Source organism: Cupressus sempervirens, chromosome 8 (assembly GCF_028749045.1).
Source record: "Cupressus sempervirens isolate cs-2001-9-10 chromosome 8, ASM2874904v1, whole genome shotgun sequence".
NCBI lineage: Eukaryota > Viridiplantae > Streptophyta > Pinopsida > Cupressales > Cupressaceae > Cupressus > Cupressus sempervirens.
In genome coordinates, this window is record NC_143125.1 from 783358246 (window position 1) to 783374402 (window position 16157).

The following is a 16157-nucleotide window of genomic DNA, read 5'->3' on the forward strand; positions in this document are numbered from 1 at the left end:
ATGATCACCACTTTATCACATGGTCAAGAGCCTCCACTTCTACCTTTATGATCCCACAATCATCTATTTGTCATAACATTGTACACTTTGGTTTTAAAACCTTTCCATCAAATACTTAAGATGACACGACACAAGAGGAAATGTAAGATCAGAGACTTCAATTTGACCAGTTGTGATGCTATGACCATATAAAATATCTTAAGATCGAGAGACTCAAACTTTACCCCTATGATCCTCCACTAACTCTTATATCATAACATCAGGAGAGGGATAATTTAAGCTCATGACTAGATGCCTAAACCCTTGACCATAAGATCATATCACATGATTTGAATGACATACAATCTCCTGCTTAGAAATAAAGCCTAGGGTAATAGTATAATGATTATGAACTTTAATGAAAATTTTCATGAAAAGGGTGATGAAACAAGTTTAGGATGTCACATTATTCCACTTAGGCCAAGATTTTCAACACTAGAATAGTGAAAATGACTAGGTTAGGGTTTTTCTAGAAATTGAAAAATAAGTGATACACAAAACCCTAATGATACAACTCAATTTAAAATATTTCCACAATGGAACTTCATAATTTTGGTTCAATGGAAATAATGGTTATCAGCATGAAATGTTGCATAAGTATTTGGCAAAGCTTGCATTTTTTAAGAGTATGGTAGATAGTAACTTGTATTTGAGAAAAATTGAAAAAATTTTGTTAATGATAGTAATATTTTTTTATGACATAATATTTTGAGGTAATGATGAAGAAAGTGATAAGTTTTTTGAAGAAATGAAGAATGATTTTGAGATGATTATGATAGGAGAAATGATTTTTTTCATAGGTTTATAGATTATGTAGAATAGTGATGGTATTTTTGTTGAAATCTGATTGAAAAGATCATTATTGAAAAAGAGAGATTGTTACAAAGAGGGAGATTGTTGATAAAGAATGTTTTCAATCATTATTTTGTCACTGATGTCAAACCTACTATTTTCTAGAATGAAAATTGTTTATAAGATCTAAGTACTATCACTTAGTTGATTGATCAAGAGGATTTAATCAATAAGATGTAACAAAAGCACCTAAGGGAAAGGTTGAGTTATGGTTTCATAATCAAGTACAAGGATCAATTAAGACATTGGTAAAATGATGTATTGAAAATACACTTGAAGATGCAGAGGTTGGCCACACTTAAAAACTCTAGAAGGATAAGTTGTAACAAAGTTGTCTACAAAGCTTGACTAAATTCATTAGTGGGTGCCAAGAAAGCTAGTTCATGCTAAGAAAATTTTTAGCAAGTGTTGAGAAAATGAAAAATATAGTGTATACCGAGTGAAATAGAAGGAGTTGAGAAAGTTTAGATACCAAGAAAGTAATAAATGTCAAGCATCAGTAAATCATAGTTGGTTCCGAGTAACATAGTATGTGTTGAGCATCAAAAATTTAATAGTATCGAGCTGCTGCATTATTTGAAAAGTAAAAGATTTTCCAAATCTAAGCCGACAAAGTTTGTTACCTATAATTTTTTGAACTAGATAGAAGATAAGGATGATGAGTTGGTGGCATAGAATTTTAGGTAAATCATTTTTGGGTGAATACAGGAGGATTCTTCATGATGTTTCTAGAAGAAAAAAGATAAGGGGTAGATTCATCGAATCTTACCTAATCCATTCAAACCAAAAATAAGAGTAGGAAGACTAAGAGTGGAAAAAGTATTCCAAACTTCTATTTAAGGAGTTACAGGTCAAGAAGCAAGAGTTGCCAAGTGGTTGAGTGGTTGGTTGGAGATAATATGTGGTGTTAAGGAGAAGACTCGAGAGGAAGGAATAGAGTATAGAGACTCTACTTCGATAAGTGACCACACATGTGATTGCATTAGCATAATGAGCATTGAGAATCAAAGAGATGAGGATTAAAGGGAGGACAAGCTATCAAAGCTGTAGAGACTAAAAGCCAAGCAATTTTGAGAGCTGAATTGAGATCTAAAATCTGCAAGTTATGTTGTGAGTTGTATCCAATCAAAGCCCTTATTGTTACTCTCTAACAATTGTATCAATTAGGGTAAAATCTTATGGACTTAGGTTGGTTTAGCAACCGTTTGTAAATTCTTTAACAAGGTGACATTCCAAGTGAATTTTTTTAAGTCCTTTAACTAGGCCCACTTCTAACAAGGTGGTTGTAATCCTTTAAACGGGTCACATTTAATAGTGTGTTGTAGCCTTTAATAGGTCAAGCCTTTTACAGGGCATCACTTCAAAAGGGTGTGAATTGAGTAGCATCTTACTAGTGGTTTTTTCCAAATTGTGTTTCCACATAAATCATTGTGTTATGTGTTGATTCTTCATGTGGCATGTTGATTTTTGAGTAACTTGCTAAGATGAATGTTTAAGCTTCGATGCATGATTAGTTTAAAGGGCTCACTATACTTAGTGAAAAAGTTTTAATAGGACATTTTAACCTTGAATAACTAATTCACCCCCTCTTAGTTATTCTAAAGAATTTCTAACAATTGGTATTGTTGGTGTTTGAAAATGTTACCCATTTCCAATTACCCTGATGAGAACAAAACACATCTAGGGGCAGCTGACTCCCATTTTCAACATGCCCATTCAGACACCAAGCCAACTATAAGGCATGATCCTTCTTCTTCTTCAGGCTCTGCAAAAACTAGGTGGGTGGACCTACAGATTCTTTATATGGTACCAGTTATCAAAGCATACACTGAATCTAATTAAAGTAGATAAAACCCTTATTTCTCCTATTAACTTGTGAAATAAGCATCAATCTACAGTAGCTAAATGCAAATCTAGAAATCTCATAAACCGAGTGAGGGCATTCTATTATAGCTCTTCAACATGAAAGGGAAAAGCATTGATTATTGATGTTGATTTTCAACAAATCCTCAAACATGCAACAAAACATAATGATCCTATAACTGATTAGTGCCTAATCCATTGGGAAATTTCATGAATCCAAAACATACATCTATGACATTAGGACATATTCTATATACCCTGACATCAGATCTATCTAATCACCTTGTGATTCAGACATCAATATTCATTCAGATCTCATTCTCACAAAATATCCTTCTCTACATAACCAATAACCCTATCAAACACATTAAGCATTTACTTGGCACTTTGTTCCAACAGCAAAATATATTAGACATACAACCTTAAGGGGAAGCAAATTGATCTTAGCTCTTTGTTCCAGGACCACATAAGACTATAGATTACTGAGACAGGAGATGAGAACCAGAATGAAACTAATGAAATTACTATTCATATGTATTTATTTCCTTGAAATAATACAACCAAATGCATGAAATCAAAACATGAAACAACCTAACATATCAGAACTATGTGTATTCTTTACATTTGATGTTCACATGAGAGAAATATGCTAAAGAATGAAGGTGGAATCATAGTTCTGGATCCAAAGAAAAAGTCTCACAGAATGACTGCAACTTTCCTATTGACAATGGTCTCCCAGTAACCAAAATTGGAACCCTTCAAATGGAAGAAAGAAAGAATAATATAGCAAGGAGATGAATTCCTGGATCTCAAATGCAACTACCAGAAAGAATAATATAGCAAGGAGATGAATTTTTGGATCTCACATGCAACTGCCATCTATCAACTTAGAAATCCATCTCCTATAACTGAAAAACCTCTTTCCTTTCTTTACCCATCTGATTTGATTTGGGTTTTATCATCACACTCTAACTGATTTCTAAAATATCTCTGTTCATATGATGAAAACCTTTTGAGTCATCAAAATCTGAATATCTCATGAAATCTTGGTGAAATTTCAATTTTTACTGAGTGAATGCTATCAGAATTTGACCCAAACTGAAAATTTTACTAACCTTTAACCATATTCAGGTCATCACCATGACAAAAATCAAATCTGAACTTCTTGGTCTGAATATGGTTGCAAGATAAGAACCTGGTAGAAAACCTCCTGTAGCATGAATCAACTACTTCCTGTGCAAAAACCAACTGTAGAATCAGATAGTTCATCTTCTCTTGATTTCGGCGGTATATAACATCACCTATTTCGGCTTCCACAAACCCACTGAAAGTTCGTTTGAAAATAGTCTCCTCTAGTAGAAATATCAGGTCTGCACATTGAATTTCTTTAAAAATTTAAAATTTCTAAAGTTTAGACTTTAGAAAATTAACTTTTAAAATTAAAAACCTGCACATCTCTTTTTGAAAACAACTTTTAAAATAAAATTTTAAAATCATTTGAAATTTCCATCCCTTTCAAATTCATGATCAACGCTCTGTTGACCAGACACCACATGGTGACCTCTGATTGGCTGCTCATTGTACTGCCATGTCATCATAGGCTGGGACCTGCTACCATGTGGCACATTTTTGTAATCCCGCATTATTTAATTTGCAAGCAACTTAATATTGCGGTTTTGTGCAATCCGTCAATCTGGCCACATGGTACCATTTGATGGTCCCGTCTTGATCTGCCACTGTTCAACTATGACCTAGGCTTACTACCACATGGCACCCAGGCGCACTCCCGCATTCTTTATCTACCTCGCAACTTCATATTGCCAGGATGCATTGTTCGTTGGATCAAGCCATGTGTCAGCATCTCCTTAGTTTGGATCCACATTAGCGCATTTATATTTTTGTATAAAATTTATTCCTACTGACTGCCAGTTGTCTTCATGTTTCTATTGACCACCAATGGACCCCACCCACAAGGATTGGGCGCATGAAAAGTGCCCATATTTGAAGACACAATCTCCTTTGAGTTGGCAAGTATTTAAAGACTTGAAAAGAATAAAAAGGGATAAATATGGGATTAATAGCTAACCATTTTCTTTTTTAGATTCGCAGATTGCTCCCTTATTGTTGTGGCTTCTTACTAATGCTTTGTTTGATTACGCCATCCTATTTTTATGCATTGAGTGTGGGCTTAGAAATCGGCAGCCTTACTAAGCATGTGGTGATTTTAGCTTTGACTTGTGTGTGATGGGAGTTCTTTTATTATGCATTGCTACAGACTGCGACAGAATTCCTTTACTCTCTACGTTCCACTTCAAGCACTTGGCACTCTTTGCTAGCTCTTGAATGGGGTGCCCTGTCTTCAACTTAAAATATGGAATTTTTTATTCAGTCAAATGTCCTTCACGCAAGCTCCAAAGGTGTGAGTTTTGATTTGGCGTCTCCTTTTTAAAATGTGGACTCCTATATTCTCTACCACCCTCCATTGATAAGCCTCCCTATTTTTTGATGCGCATGGTCTTATCCTACGCAAGCTCCTTTTCTTTTTGTATTGGTTGTCTCTGCTTCTTGTTGACTACCCTTTTATATGTTGCATGTGGAGTGCTTGTTTCATGGCGTTGACTTCATTCTTCATATATTGCCCCTACATGGGAAGAGCTCCTTTATAAGATGCTTCTTATTCTGTGAGCACAACTTGTGCTCCCTTGTTCTTTGACTGGTCGGCTTCTTTGATATTGAATTGGGCTTCTCCTCTATGTGTATGGATCTGCATGTGCATCTTCCATTGTTCCCCTTATGGCTTTTTTATGGCTGCTCCCAATTTCAAAAGCATGGGTTATTGCTGGGCATTTCCTTCTACTTCATGCCGCACAGCACAGTGGTCTTCTTCGTTCTTACTACCTGTGGCTTTTCTTCCATGTGTGCTCGCAACTTCTTTTTGTTTTCAATGCATCCTTTTTTGTTAACGTGGAGCTGCACATTTTTGGCATTGTGAGTAGCATTTTTTGAGGCCTAGGTTGTTCGCTTGAGAGATGAATTACTCTTTCTTTGCTCCCCCCTACGCCTTCATATGCATGGGGCTTTCACCTTTTAACTTTAGATGCTACTTGGATTGCCATTCTTTAAAATCTTTACCTTCACAAACTTTGATGCCTGCAGGTTCTTTCTCCCAGCCAGCTCCTCATTTTCTATGCTTGCTAGGGTCCACTGTTTCATGTGCGGAGCTGTCTACTCTCTATTTGTTTTTGTCAAATCCTCTTTTACAAGCTGCAGGCATTTAGAGGAGTTTTCAAGGCATGTAAGTTTTGAATTAATGTTTCAAACCTAAAATCTTCCCTCATAAGCTTCTATGCTTTGGATTGCCCCCTTGCCCAAACATCATGATTGTCTTTTGATTGCATGGAGAAAGCTCCCTATTCCTTAGGTTATTCACATGCCGAAACTTCATCTGCCAAGTAGGGAGTGATATGGGACTGCAACACAGCAATTATACCAAAGACAAAATGACCATGCCTAGGAAATCCTCTTTCCTGCAGAGTGCTCTTTGCCTCCCTAAGCTACAGTTTTAAAGCATCCATCAGACTATCTATCTCTACTTTATGTGATGCTATTGTCGAAAAGACCCTTTCTTGCTTTTCATCCAAAATCGTATGCCATCTTTTCTCTGTTTAATAGAATCAGTCGGACCCCAAAGTGGGTCCGGCTAAAAAAAAAAATATTTCCAGACAACTGATACCCCAAACTGATCTATTCACTATTTGATACTGATTTGAAACAATTTTGATCACAAATTGATTGTTAAAAACTCAATTTGTCACTTGTTTGCAAACTGTGAACTTGGTGATAGGAGGTCCATTGACTGCCCTTAAAAACTAACCAAATCACTTGATCAGGCTCTGGAAATTGGCACGCTAATTCTTTCTTCCACACACTTCTACCCTGTCAAATCTCATTGTATGATGACATTGGGATCAAAATATATCAACCTCTAAACATGCCTACTTAAATTCACCTACAGATAAAAATGTTAGAAAATTGGAAAGTGCATTTGGAACTGGCCTGGAAAACTGAGCAAATGGGCACTTGAGGCTCTGAAAATTGGGGTACTGGTAGATTATCATGAGATGATTATGATTCTACAATTTTACCTCATGAAAAATCATAGGATCCATTTGGAAAGCATGCAAAGTGGGCTATCTGGATTACAGGACAAGAGACAATAGCAGAAAAGTGTTTTTTGCGAATGAAAAGGTCCTAGAAAAGTGTGCAAACGGATTCGTCAAGGTTTATAAATTGACACACTTAGAGTATTTTTAGAGGAAAATACAAGGTTACAATCCATTTGATCTTACCAATCATAGATCTCAAGTTATAATGTCCCGAACAGGGGTCTTGATAAATCTGCAAATGCTGACACCAGTATAACTTTAGAAATTGTGTTTGGAATCGCGTTTGAAAACTAATCAAACAGATTCCTCATAAGCTAAAACTTGAAACATAGAAATTATTTGATGTCTACAATGCAATGCAAAAGAAATTTTAGCATTCGGATCAACTGGTCAAAAGTTATTACAGGTCAAACAGGGCTACCCAAAATTTTAGAATTAATTGCAAAAGCATGAAAACAATAACTGGCCAACTTTGAGGGATTCAAAACCTAGTCAAACGGACTCAAAAAGACTCAAAATCTGAAACATAGGTTCTCAAGTATGGATTCTATACACTCCCAAAGTGGTAGTTCATGACACAATTATGGGTGCAAGATATTTAGATGCAAACATAGGCTCCTAACGCTATTTGACACTTAAGGTAAAAATTCAGATTTAAAACTTGCTCAAAATGAGACTTCGCAGAATGGCTTGAAATCATAGTTAAACTTTGTGAAATGCTTAGGCAGACTAAAAGGAGGTTGTTAGAAACATTAAACACCTCAGGGGCCTTTTAGGTATAGCCGGGTACACATGCAACTATGGGCATTCATAGGGCTTGATTTGACTCAAAATTTTAAATGGTCGCTCAAAATGAGAACGCAATTTTGAGCACCAACAGGTATCAAAGCCATTTGTTGATTTGGTTTAAAGGTACTAGAAGCAGGAAGATCAAAATGTCCAAGAGAGAAGTTCCCAAGCTCAATAGAGATAACTTTTTTGCATGGAAAAGTTTAGTGAAGCTACACCTTGGATCAATAAGTGATCATGCACAAACCTCAATTGAAATGGAACATGTTGATCCAGTAGTCCCCACTACAGAAGATATGAAGAAAAAGAAGGAGCACAATCAGGAAATGCTAGAGATTGCTTATGCCCTCAAATATGTTGAATTTGATGACATCAAAGGATGTGACTCTACATTGAAGATGTGGAAAACCTTGATAGATATTTATGGAGGAGATTAGAATGTCCAAAGAGAAAAAAGAGATAGCCTCAGAGGAAAGTTTGATGACATGAGAATGGAGGAAGGTGAGAACATTTCTCAATATGCCTCTAGAATAAAGGAAGTAGTAAGTGCAATAAGAAGTTTGGATGGTCATTTAGATCATGAAACTTTCAATAGAAATTTTTTTAAGAACCTTGCTCCCCATCTATGCTATTAGACTTTTAGCCATCCAAGGGTTAAGATGCATACCAGGAAACAAGCTAACACTTGAAGGCATAGTGGGAAGACTTACTGCATTTGAGTTATCCAACTTTGATAACTATAGACCTAAGAGTCTTGAATCTACTTTCAAGGCCAAGATGTCATTGGAAGACACTAAAGAGGTGAAACCAAAGAAGAAGAAAAGAAAGAAAAAATATGCTCTAGTGACAATAGCATAGATGAAGAAGATGTGGAACAATTGGAAGCATTACTGGCCAAAAGATTTCATAGAGATAAATGTAAATTCGAAGGTAAGCTACCTATCATTTGTTTTAATTGCAATGAAGTAGGAAATATAGTTTCAAGATGCACAAAGAAAAAGAATTATAGAGAATGCAACAAGAACAAGAATAAAACAGGAGATAATAGCAGAGATTACAGAGACAAAGGCAAAAAGTGCTACATTGTTGAAGAAGAGGATTCTAATGAAAATGATGATGAGGTGGTCTATGTAGCCATGAAGGATGAGTCAAAAGAAGATGAGGCAACAATGCTGGTAACCTATATAAACAAGAATGACAAGTGGATCATAGATAATGGATGCTCACATCACACGACAGGAGACAAAAGTAAGTTTGCTACCTTAATTTAGTATGATGGAAATAGTGTTAGATTTGGAAATGATGCTCATGTCTAATCAAAGAAAAAGGTTCCATTAAGCTTATAGAGAAAATTTTGTGTGATAATGCATATTATGTTGAAGGATTGAGCTACAATTTGTTGAGTGTGTCACGGTTAAGCAATGTAGGTTGCACAGTAGAATTTGGAAACAAAATTGTCAAAATCTATGACACTAATGGAAATCTGATAGGAAAAAGAGACCAAACTATGAGTAATCTATTTTACCTAGATATAGAAGATGCAACCTACCTTATTGTAAGATTTGATTATGTGTGGCTATGGCATAAAAGGTTATGTCATGTCAATTTTGATAATCTAATTAGCATCAATAAAATGAAGAAAGTTAGAGGTTTTCCTAAACTAAAGAAGCCTAACAATACAATGCGAAAATAGTGTCAACTAGGAAAGATGACTAAGTCAAGTTTCAAAAGCAAAACCTACACTTCCAAAGAAGCATTAGAATTAGTCCATATAGATATATGTGGCCCAATAGAAGTGCAAAGCTACAAAGGAGACAAATATATAATGTTGTTTTTGGATGACTACTCTAGGATGATGATTGGCATGTTCTTAAAGCAAAAAGCTAATGCATTTCAAATGTTTAAGTGGTATTTGGCCAGGGTTGAGAATGAAATAGGAAAGAGTCTAAAGTGCCTAAGATCAAATAGAGGAGGAGAGTTCACATCAAAAAAAAATTGAGACATTTTGCAATGACAAAGAAATTAAAAGACAAACATCAGCATCAAGAACTCCCCCACAGAATGGAATTGCAGAGAGGAGGAATAGATTAGTGATAGTATATGCAAGAACATTAATGATAGAGAAGACTGTAGCTCTAAAGTACTGGAGAGAAGCTATTAGTATTGTCATCTACACCTTGAATTGAGTACAAGTCAAGAAAGGTACAAATGCAACACCTTTTGAATTATGGTATGGTCACTCACCCAATGTAAAACATTTCAAAGTGTTTGGTTGTAAGTGTTATATTCTTAAAGATTCTAGAAATGGCAAGTTTGATGTAAAAAGTGATGAAGGCATATTCCTTGGATACTCCACTAGAAGTAAAGCATATAAGTGTTTGAATACTAACACTAAAAAAATTGTGGAGAGTGCAAATGTAAATTTTGATGAGCATGCATAAGTTCAATTTGATGAAACCAAGAAACCAGAAGAGTATAGATCCTTTGTATACTTCTATGAAGGAATGCCTACTAAAGAAGAAGCTACCAATCAAGTTGGGAATCAACAACAAGTTTCAATATCAGCCAAGTCACAACTAGTGAATGCTAAGTTACATTCAAAAGCTGAGTTGTAGAATGAAGAAAATGCACATTCTGATTTTTAAATTAGTACACATGAAAGAGATGATGAAGTACCAGAAAGAGATGTGCATAGTGACTTTGAATCTGAAAGACCAAACATGGAAAGAAGGATAGAACCAAGACTATCCAAGTATGTGAGAAGACATCACTCTACTGAACAAATCATTGGTGACATGGAAGGTAGACCAATGACAAGAAATAGACTAAGGAATGAATCATGTCTACTAAGCAAGACTGAACCCAAAATGGTGAAAGATGCACTACAAGATGATAATTGGTGTAAAGCTATGCAAGAAGAGATTGATCAGATAGAGAAGAACAAGACCTAGACCTTAGTTCTAAGACTAGCTAATAAGAATGTGATTGGTAACAAGTGAGTATTTAGAAACAAGCTAGATGAGAATGGTGAGATATAAGGCTAGACTAGTCGACAAAGGTTATGCACAAGCAAAAGGATTGGACTATGGGGAAATATTTGCCCCTGTTGCAAGGATGGAAAGAGTAAGAACTCTACTTGCATATATTACTTATAAAGGTTTTAAAGTCTATCAAATGGATGTAAAGTTTTCTTTTCTGAATAGTATACTAGAAGAGGAAGTCTACATAGAACAACCAGAGGGGTTTTTTGATGACAAAAACAAGGATATGGTTTGCAAACTACATAAATCTCTCTATGGTTTGAAACAAGTTCCTAGAGCATGGTATGAGAGACTTTACAAATACCTTGTGAAGATTGGATTTGAGAGAATAGATGACAAAAACAACCTATCTATTAAAGAAGAAAAAGGTAAAGATATTTTGATATCTAAAATCTTTGTTGATGATATAAAATTTGGAGGAAAAGATGCATTGTGCAAAGATTTTGCTAATCAGATGAAACATGAGTTTGAGATGTCAATGTTTGGAGAAAATAAATTCTTTGTTGGATTGCAAGTACATCAACTAAAACATGGCATATTTGTAGCTCAATCAACATACATCAAGGAGTTACTCAAAACATTTGGTTTAGAGGATTCAAAACTAGTCAGTACACCAATGGTAACAAGACATAAGTCATCCAAGAATGATAAGTCAGCTAAAATAAATTAGACAATGTACAGATCAATAATTGGAAAGTTGCAGTATGTTGTGCATAGTAGACCAAACATTGCATTATCTATTAGAATAGTGGCAATATTTTCTGAAAACCCAAGAGAAAATCATCTTATGGTAGTAAAAAGAATAATGAGGTACCTAAAAGGAACAAATGACTTTAGCTTATACTACAAGAGGAGTGAAAATTTTGAGTTGAATGCCTACACTAATGTAGGTTGGAGAGGCAATATTGATGATAGAAAAAGTACCAGTGGAGGAGCACTCTTCCTAGATAAAAGATTAGTCACTTGGACTAGCAAAAAGAAAAGTTGTACCTCATAGCCCATAGCAAAAGCTAAGTATGTTGTTGTCACTATCAACTGCACCAATATTGTATGGATCAAACATCTGTTGCAAGGTATGAAGGAAGAGACGACTGAATCTATGATACTCTATTTTGATAACACAAGTGCCATCAACATATCAAAGAATCCTATGACATGTGCCAAAACAAAGCACATTGCAATTAAGTATCACTATGTAAGAGAACTAGTGGAAGACAAGCAAGTGAAGATAGAATATATCAACTCAAAGGAACAAATTGATGACATCTTCACAAAACCATTACCTAAAGATGCATTTGAATATCTTAGAGGTAAGTTAGGGGTGATACCCCTATCAAAGGTTGTTTGAGAAATAGCAAAACTACCCTGCATCAAATGAGTTGATTGTTAAAATGATCTAAATCGATGCAGAGTATACCTACTTTAGGTTTTGCCTAGAGTAATTAAAAGTGCTAGAGTTCCAAATCAATCACAAGCATGGTGATAGAGGGAGAATTTGGAAGTTACAAATTCTACATCTGATGCTAAGTCTTTGGCATTGTTGTCAAGAGAGAGAATAGAAAAACTGATCAAAGTGGTACGCTACAAGAGGAAGAAATAGTAAAAATTGATCAAACATGTCATATAGAGGGAGAAATAGGAAAAAAATAGAAGAAAGGAAGGTAAAAGGAAACAATAGCCAAGAGGGAGAAGAAGAAGCAAAGAAACCAATATAGCAAATCAGAGAGGGAGTAGAACAAAAAGAGAAGACAATGTATTAACAAAGAGGGAGATATGAAAGCTGATGAAAATAGTAATGGAAACAAATTTTGTTTTTGGCATTTGACTTACTATTTTAACCTAGTTAGCATTTCGATAACTTAGATGATTAGTTTAGTTTGCCATCAATGCCAAAGAGGGAGATTGTTGAAATCTGATTGAAAAGATCATTATTGAAAAAGGGAGATTGTTGCAAAGAGGAAGATTATTAATAAAGAATTTTTTCAATCATTGTTTTGTCACTAATATCAAACCTGCTATTTGTTGGAATGACAATTTCTTATAAGATCCAAGCACTATCACTTAGTTGATTGATGAAGAGGATTTAATCAATAAGATGTAACAAAAGCACCTAAGGGAAAGGTTGAGTTATGGTTTTGTAATGAAGTACAAGGATCAGTTAAGACATTGGTAAAATGATGTATTGACAATACACTTGAAGATATAGAGGTTGGCCACACTTAGAAACTCTAGAAGGATAAGTTGTAACAAAAATGTTTGCAAAGCTTAACTAAATTCATTAGTAGGTGTCAAGCAAGCTAGTTCATGTCGAGCAAATTTTTAGCAAGTGCCAAGAAAATAAAAAATCTAGTGTGTGCTGAGTGAAATAGAAGGAGCCAAGCAAGTTTAATTGTCGAGCAAGTAATAAGTGTCAAGCATTAGTAAATCATAGTTGGTATCGAGTAACACAGTATGTCTCAAGCATGAGAAATTCAATAGTGTCAAGCTACAACATTATTTGAAAAGTCAACGATTCACCAAATTTGAGCCAACAAAGTTTGTTACCTTAAATTTTTTGTACCAGATAGAAGATAAGGATGATGAGCTAGTGGCATAGAATTTTAGGTAAACCATTTTTGGATGAATACAGGAGGATTCTTCATGATGTTTCTAGAAGAAAAAAGATAAGGGGTAGATTCATTGAATCTTACCTAATCCATTCAAACCAAAAATAAGAGTAGGAAAATTATTCCAAACTTCTATTTAAGGAGTTACAGACCTCAAGAAGAAAGAGTTTCCAAGTTTTTGGGTGGTTAGTTGGAGATAATATGTGGTGTTAAGGAGAAGACATTGAGAGGGAGGAATAGAGTATAGAGGCTCTACTTCGATAAGTGACCATAGAGATGATTGCATTAGCACAACAAGCATGGAGACTCAAGGAGATGAAGCTTGAAGGGAGGAAAAACTATTAGAGCTATAGAGATTGAAAGTCAAGAAATTTTGAGAGCTGAATTGAGATCTAAAATCTGCAAGTTATGTTGTGAGTTGTATTAGATCAAAACCGTTATTGTTACTCTCTAGCAATTGTATCAGTTAGGGTAAAATCATATGGACTTAGGTTGGTTTAACATTCATTTTTAAATCCTTTAACAGGGTGACATTCCAAGTGAATATTCTAAAGTCCTTTAACCAAGCCCACTTCTAATAGGGTGGTTGGAATCCTTTAACTAGGTCACATTTAACAGTGTTTTATAGCCTTTAATAGGGTAGGCTTTTCACGGGGCATCACTTCAGAAGGGTGAGAATTGAGTAGCATGAAACTAGTGGTTTTTTTCCAAATTAGGTTTACACATAAATCACTGCATTATGTGTTGATTCTTCATGTATTTTTCTTGCATGTTGATTTTTTAGTAACTTGCTAAGATGAATTTTTAAGCTTGGATGCATGATTAGTTTAAAGGGCCCACTATACTTAGTGAAAAAGTTTTAATAGGACATTTGGACCTTGAATGACTGATTCACACCCCCCCCCAGTCATTCTAAAGCATTTCTAACAATTTTCATTTCACAAGTTAAGTACTTGAAAGACTTGTTCAAGAGATTTGGATTGGAAAATTGTAAGCTTGTTGGTACACCTATGATAATTGGTTACAAGTTATCTAGCAAGGATGAGACACCTACAGTTGAGTAGAAGAAGTATAAATCCATGATTAGAGATTTTCAATATTTGACTCACACAAGACCAAATATAACAAATACAATTGGGATTGTAGCTAGATTTCAAGCTGATCCTAAAGAGTATCATTATGCAGTAGTAAAGAGGATATTCAAATATTTGAAAGGAACATCTAACTATAGAATATGGTATGTTTTGACATTAAGGTCAATTTTTCTATCAGTAACTCAACATGCAATCAATTTATTACATTTCTAACAAGCTTTATAGTTTCTACCAAGCTTATCATTCACTCAGTAGTGTTAAACAAGTGTTTCAGTTGCTCCCAAGCCAAGTAGTCAAAATATATTGTCTACTCACCTTCAAAGACTTTGTACAATGGAAACTAAGTGTAGCAGAGGATATTGAGATATTTAGCAGAAGTGAAGAATCATAGTGTTAACCATGCTCTGGTATGTTAACTAAGTTCTACTATATCTATCGAGCTCAAACTGTTAACAATGTGAATCTAGTGTTGATCAAGTCATGCTGTGTCAACCAAGTGATTTAGTAGCTACTGAGTTTCTTAACATTCACTGAGTTAGATAGTGTTGACCAAGTTTGAGCTACTTGGAAGTGATTAGTATGGACCAAGCTTCAAGTTCAACTAAGTACCAAAGATTTCCAAGCATTGATAGTGTAACAAAACTTCACTGAGCTTTTCTTCTGAATCTAAGTTATAGCAATTGGGCCAACTTTGTGAATTATGATGAAATTGGTATTGCAGCCAACTCCAATAAGTTGTTGTTTGGATTGGTATATATGTAATACATTATATCATATCCAAATATGTAATTGAAGAAGTCAATGAAGTACATGAGTGCAAATTAAAGAGGGCTACAAGTAGTATAAGGGACAACAAATATTTATCTATCACAATCAAGTGATCATTGTAATACAAGGAATCTCATTTAGTAAATCAGAGCTATAAATTAGAGATCAGACACTAGTTCATCCTAATAGGTGCATTAGTCAAATCATTTAATAGGGTAGACTTAATAGTCTTTTTCTAAATCTCCTAACTAACTGCATACTTCATTGTATGTTTATAAATCCTTTAACAAGGGGGACCTCATGGTCCTTATTGCTCCTTATAGGGAAGATTACTAGAAGTAGTCAATTGTAAGCCTTAACAGGTTAACTTTATACTACAATAGTAAAGCTTGTGGGTATCATCCCTAACCTAATTTTACTTTCTAATTGGAAGGTTTTTGTGACATGATATCTTGTGTCAAAGTGTTATGAATATTTTATTACTTTGATTATTTCATGCATGCAATTAGATCATAATATTATATGAAGGATTAATTGGTCAAGCAAGATAAAGTTTTATTTGTTCCTAACCCCCCTCTCAATAACCTCTCCTACCTTACATTTCTAATGATTGGTATCAGAGCTTTTGGTTCTCATTTCAAAAGTTTAACAACTAGAGATAAGATCAAAGGAAATGGAGGTGGAGGTATACAAGCTAGATGAATCTATTGAGAATGGAAATTTAGATTTGGAACTAGCCATTGGACAACTCAAGAAAGAAAAGGAGAAACTCTCTCAATCATTGAAAAGAAGGAAAGATCCTATAGTACAAGTTGATGAAAATCTCTACAATGAAAGTACAATTGAAGACTTATGCCTAGAGAGAAATTTAGATGAATTTGATGCAACAATAAAAGACCTATTAGAAAATAATTCTAGTCTTCAAGAAGTTAGAAAGCT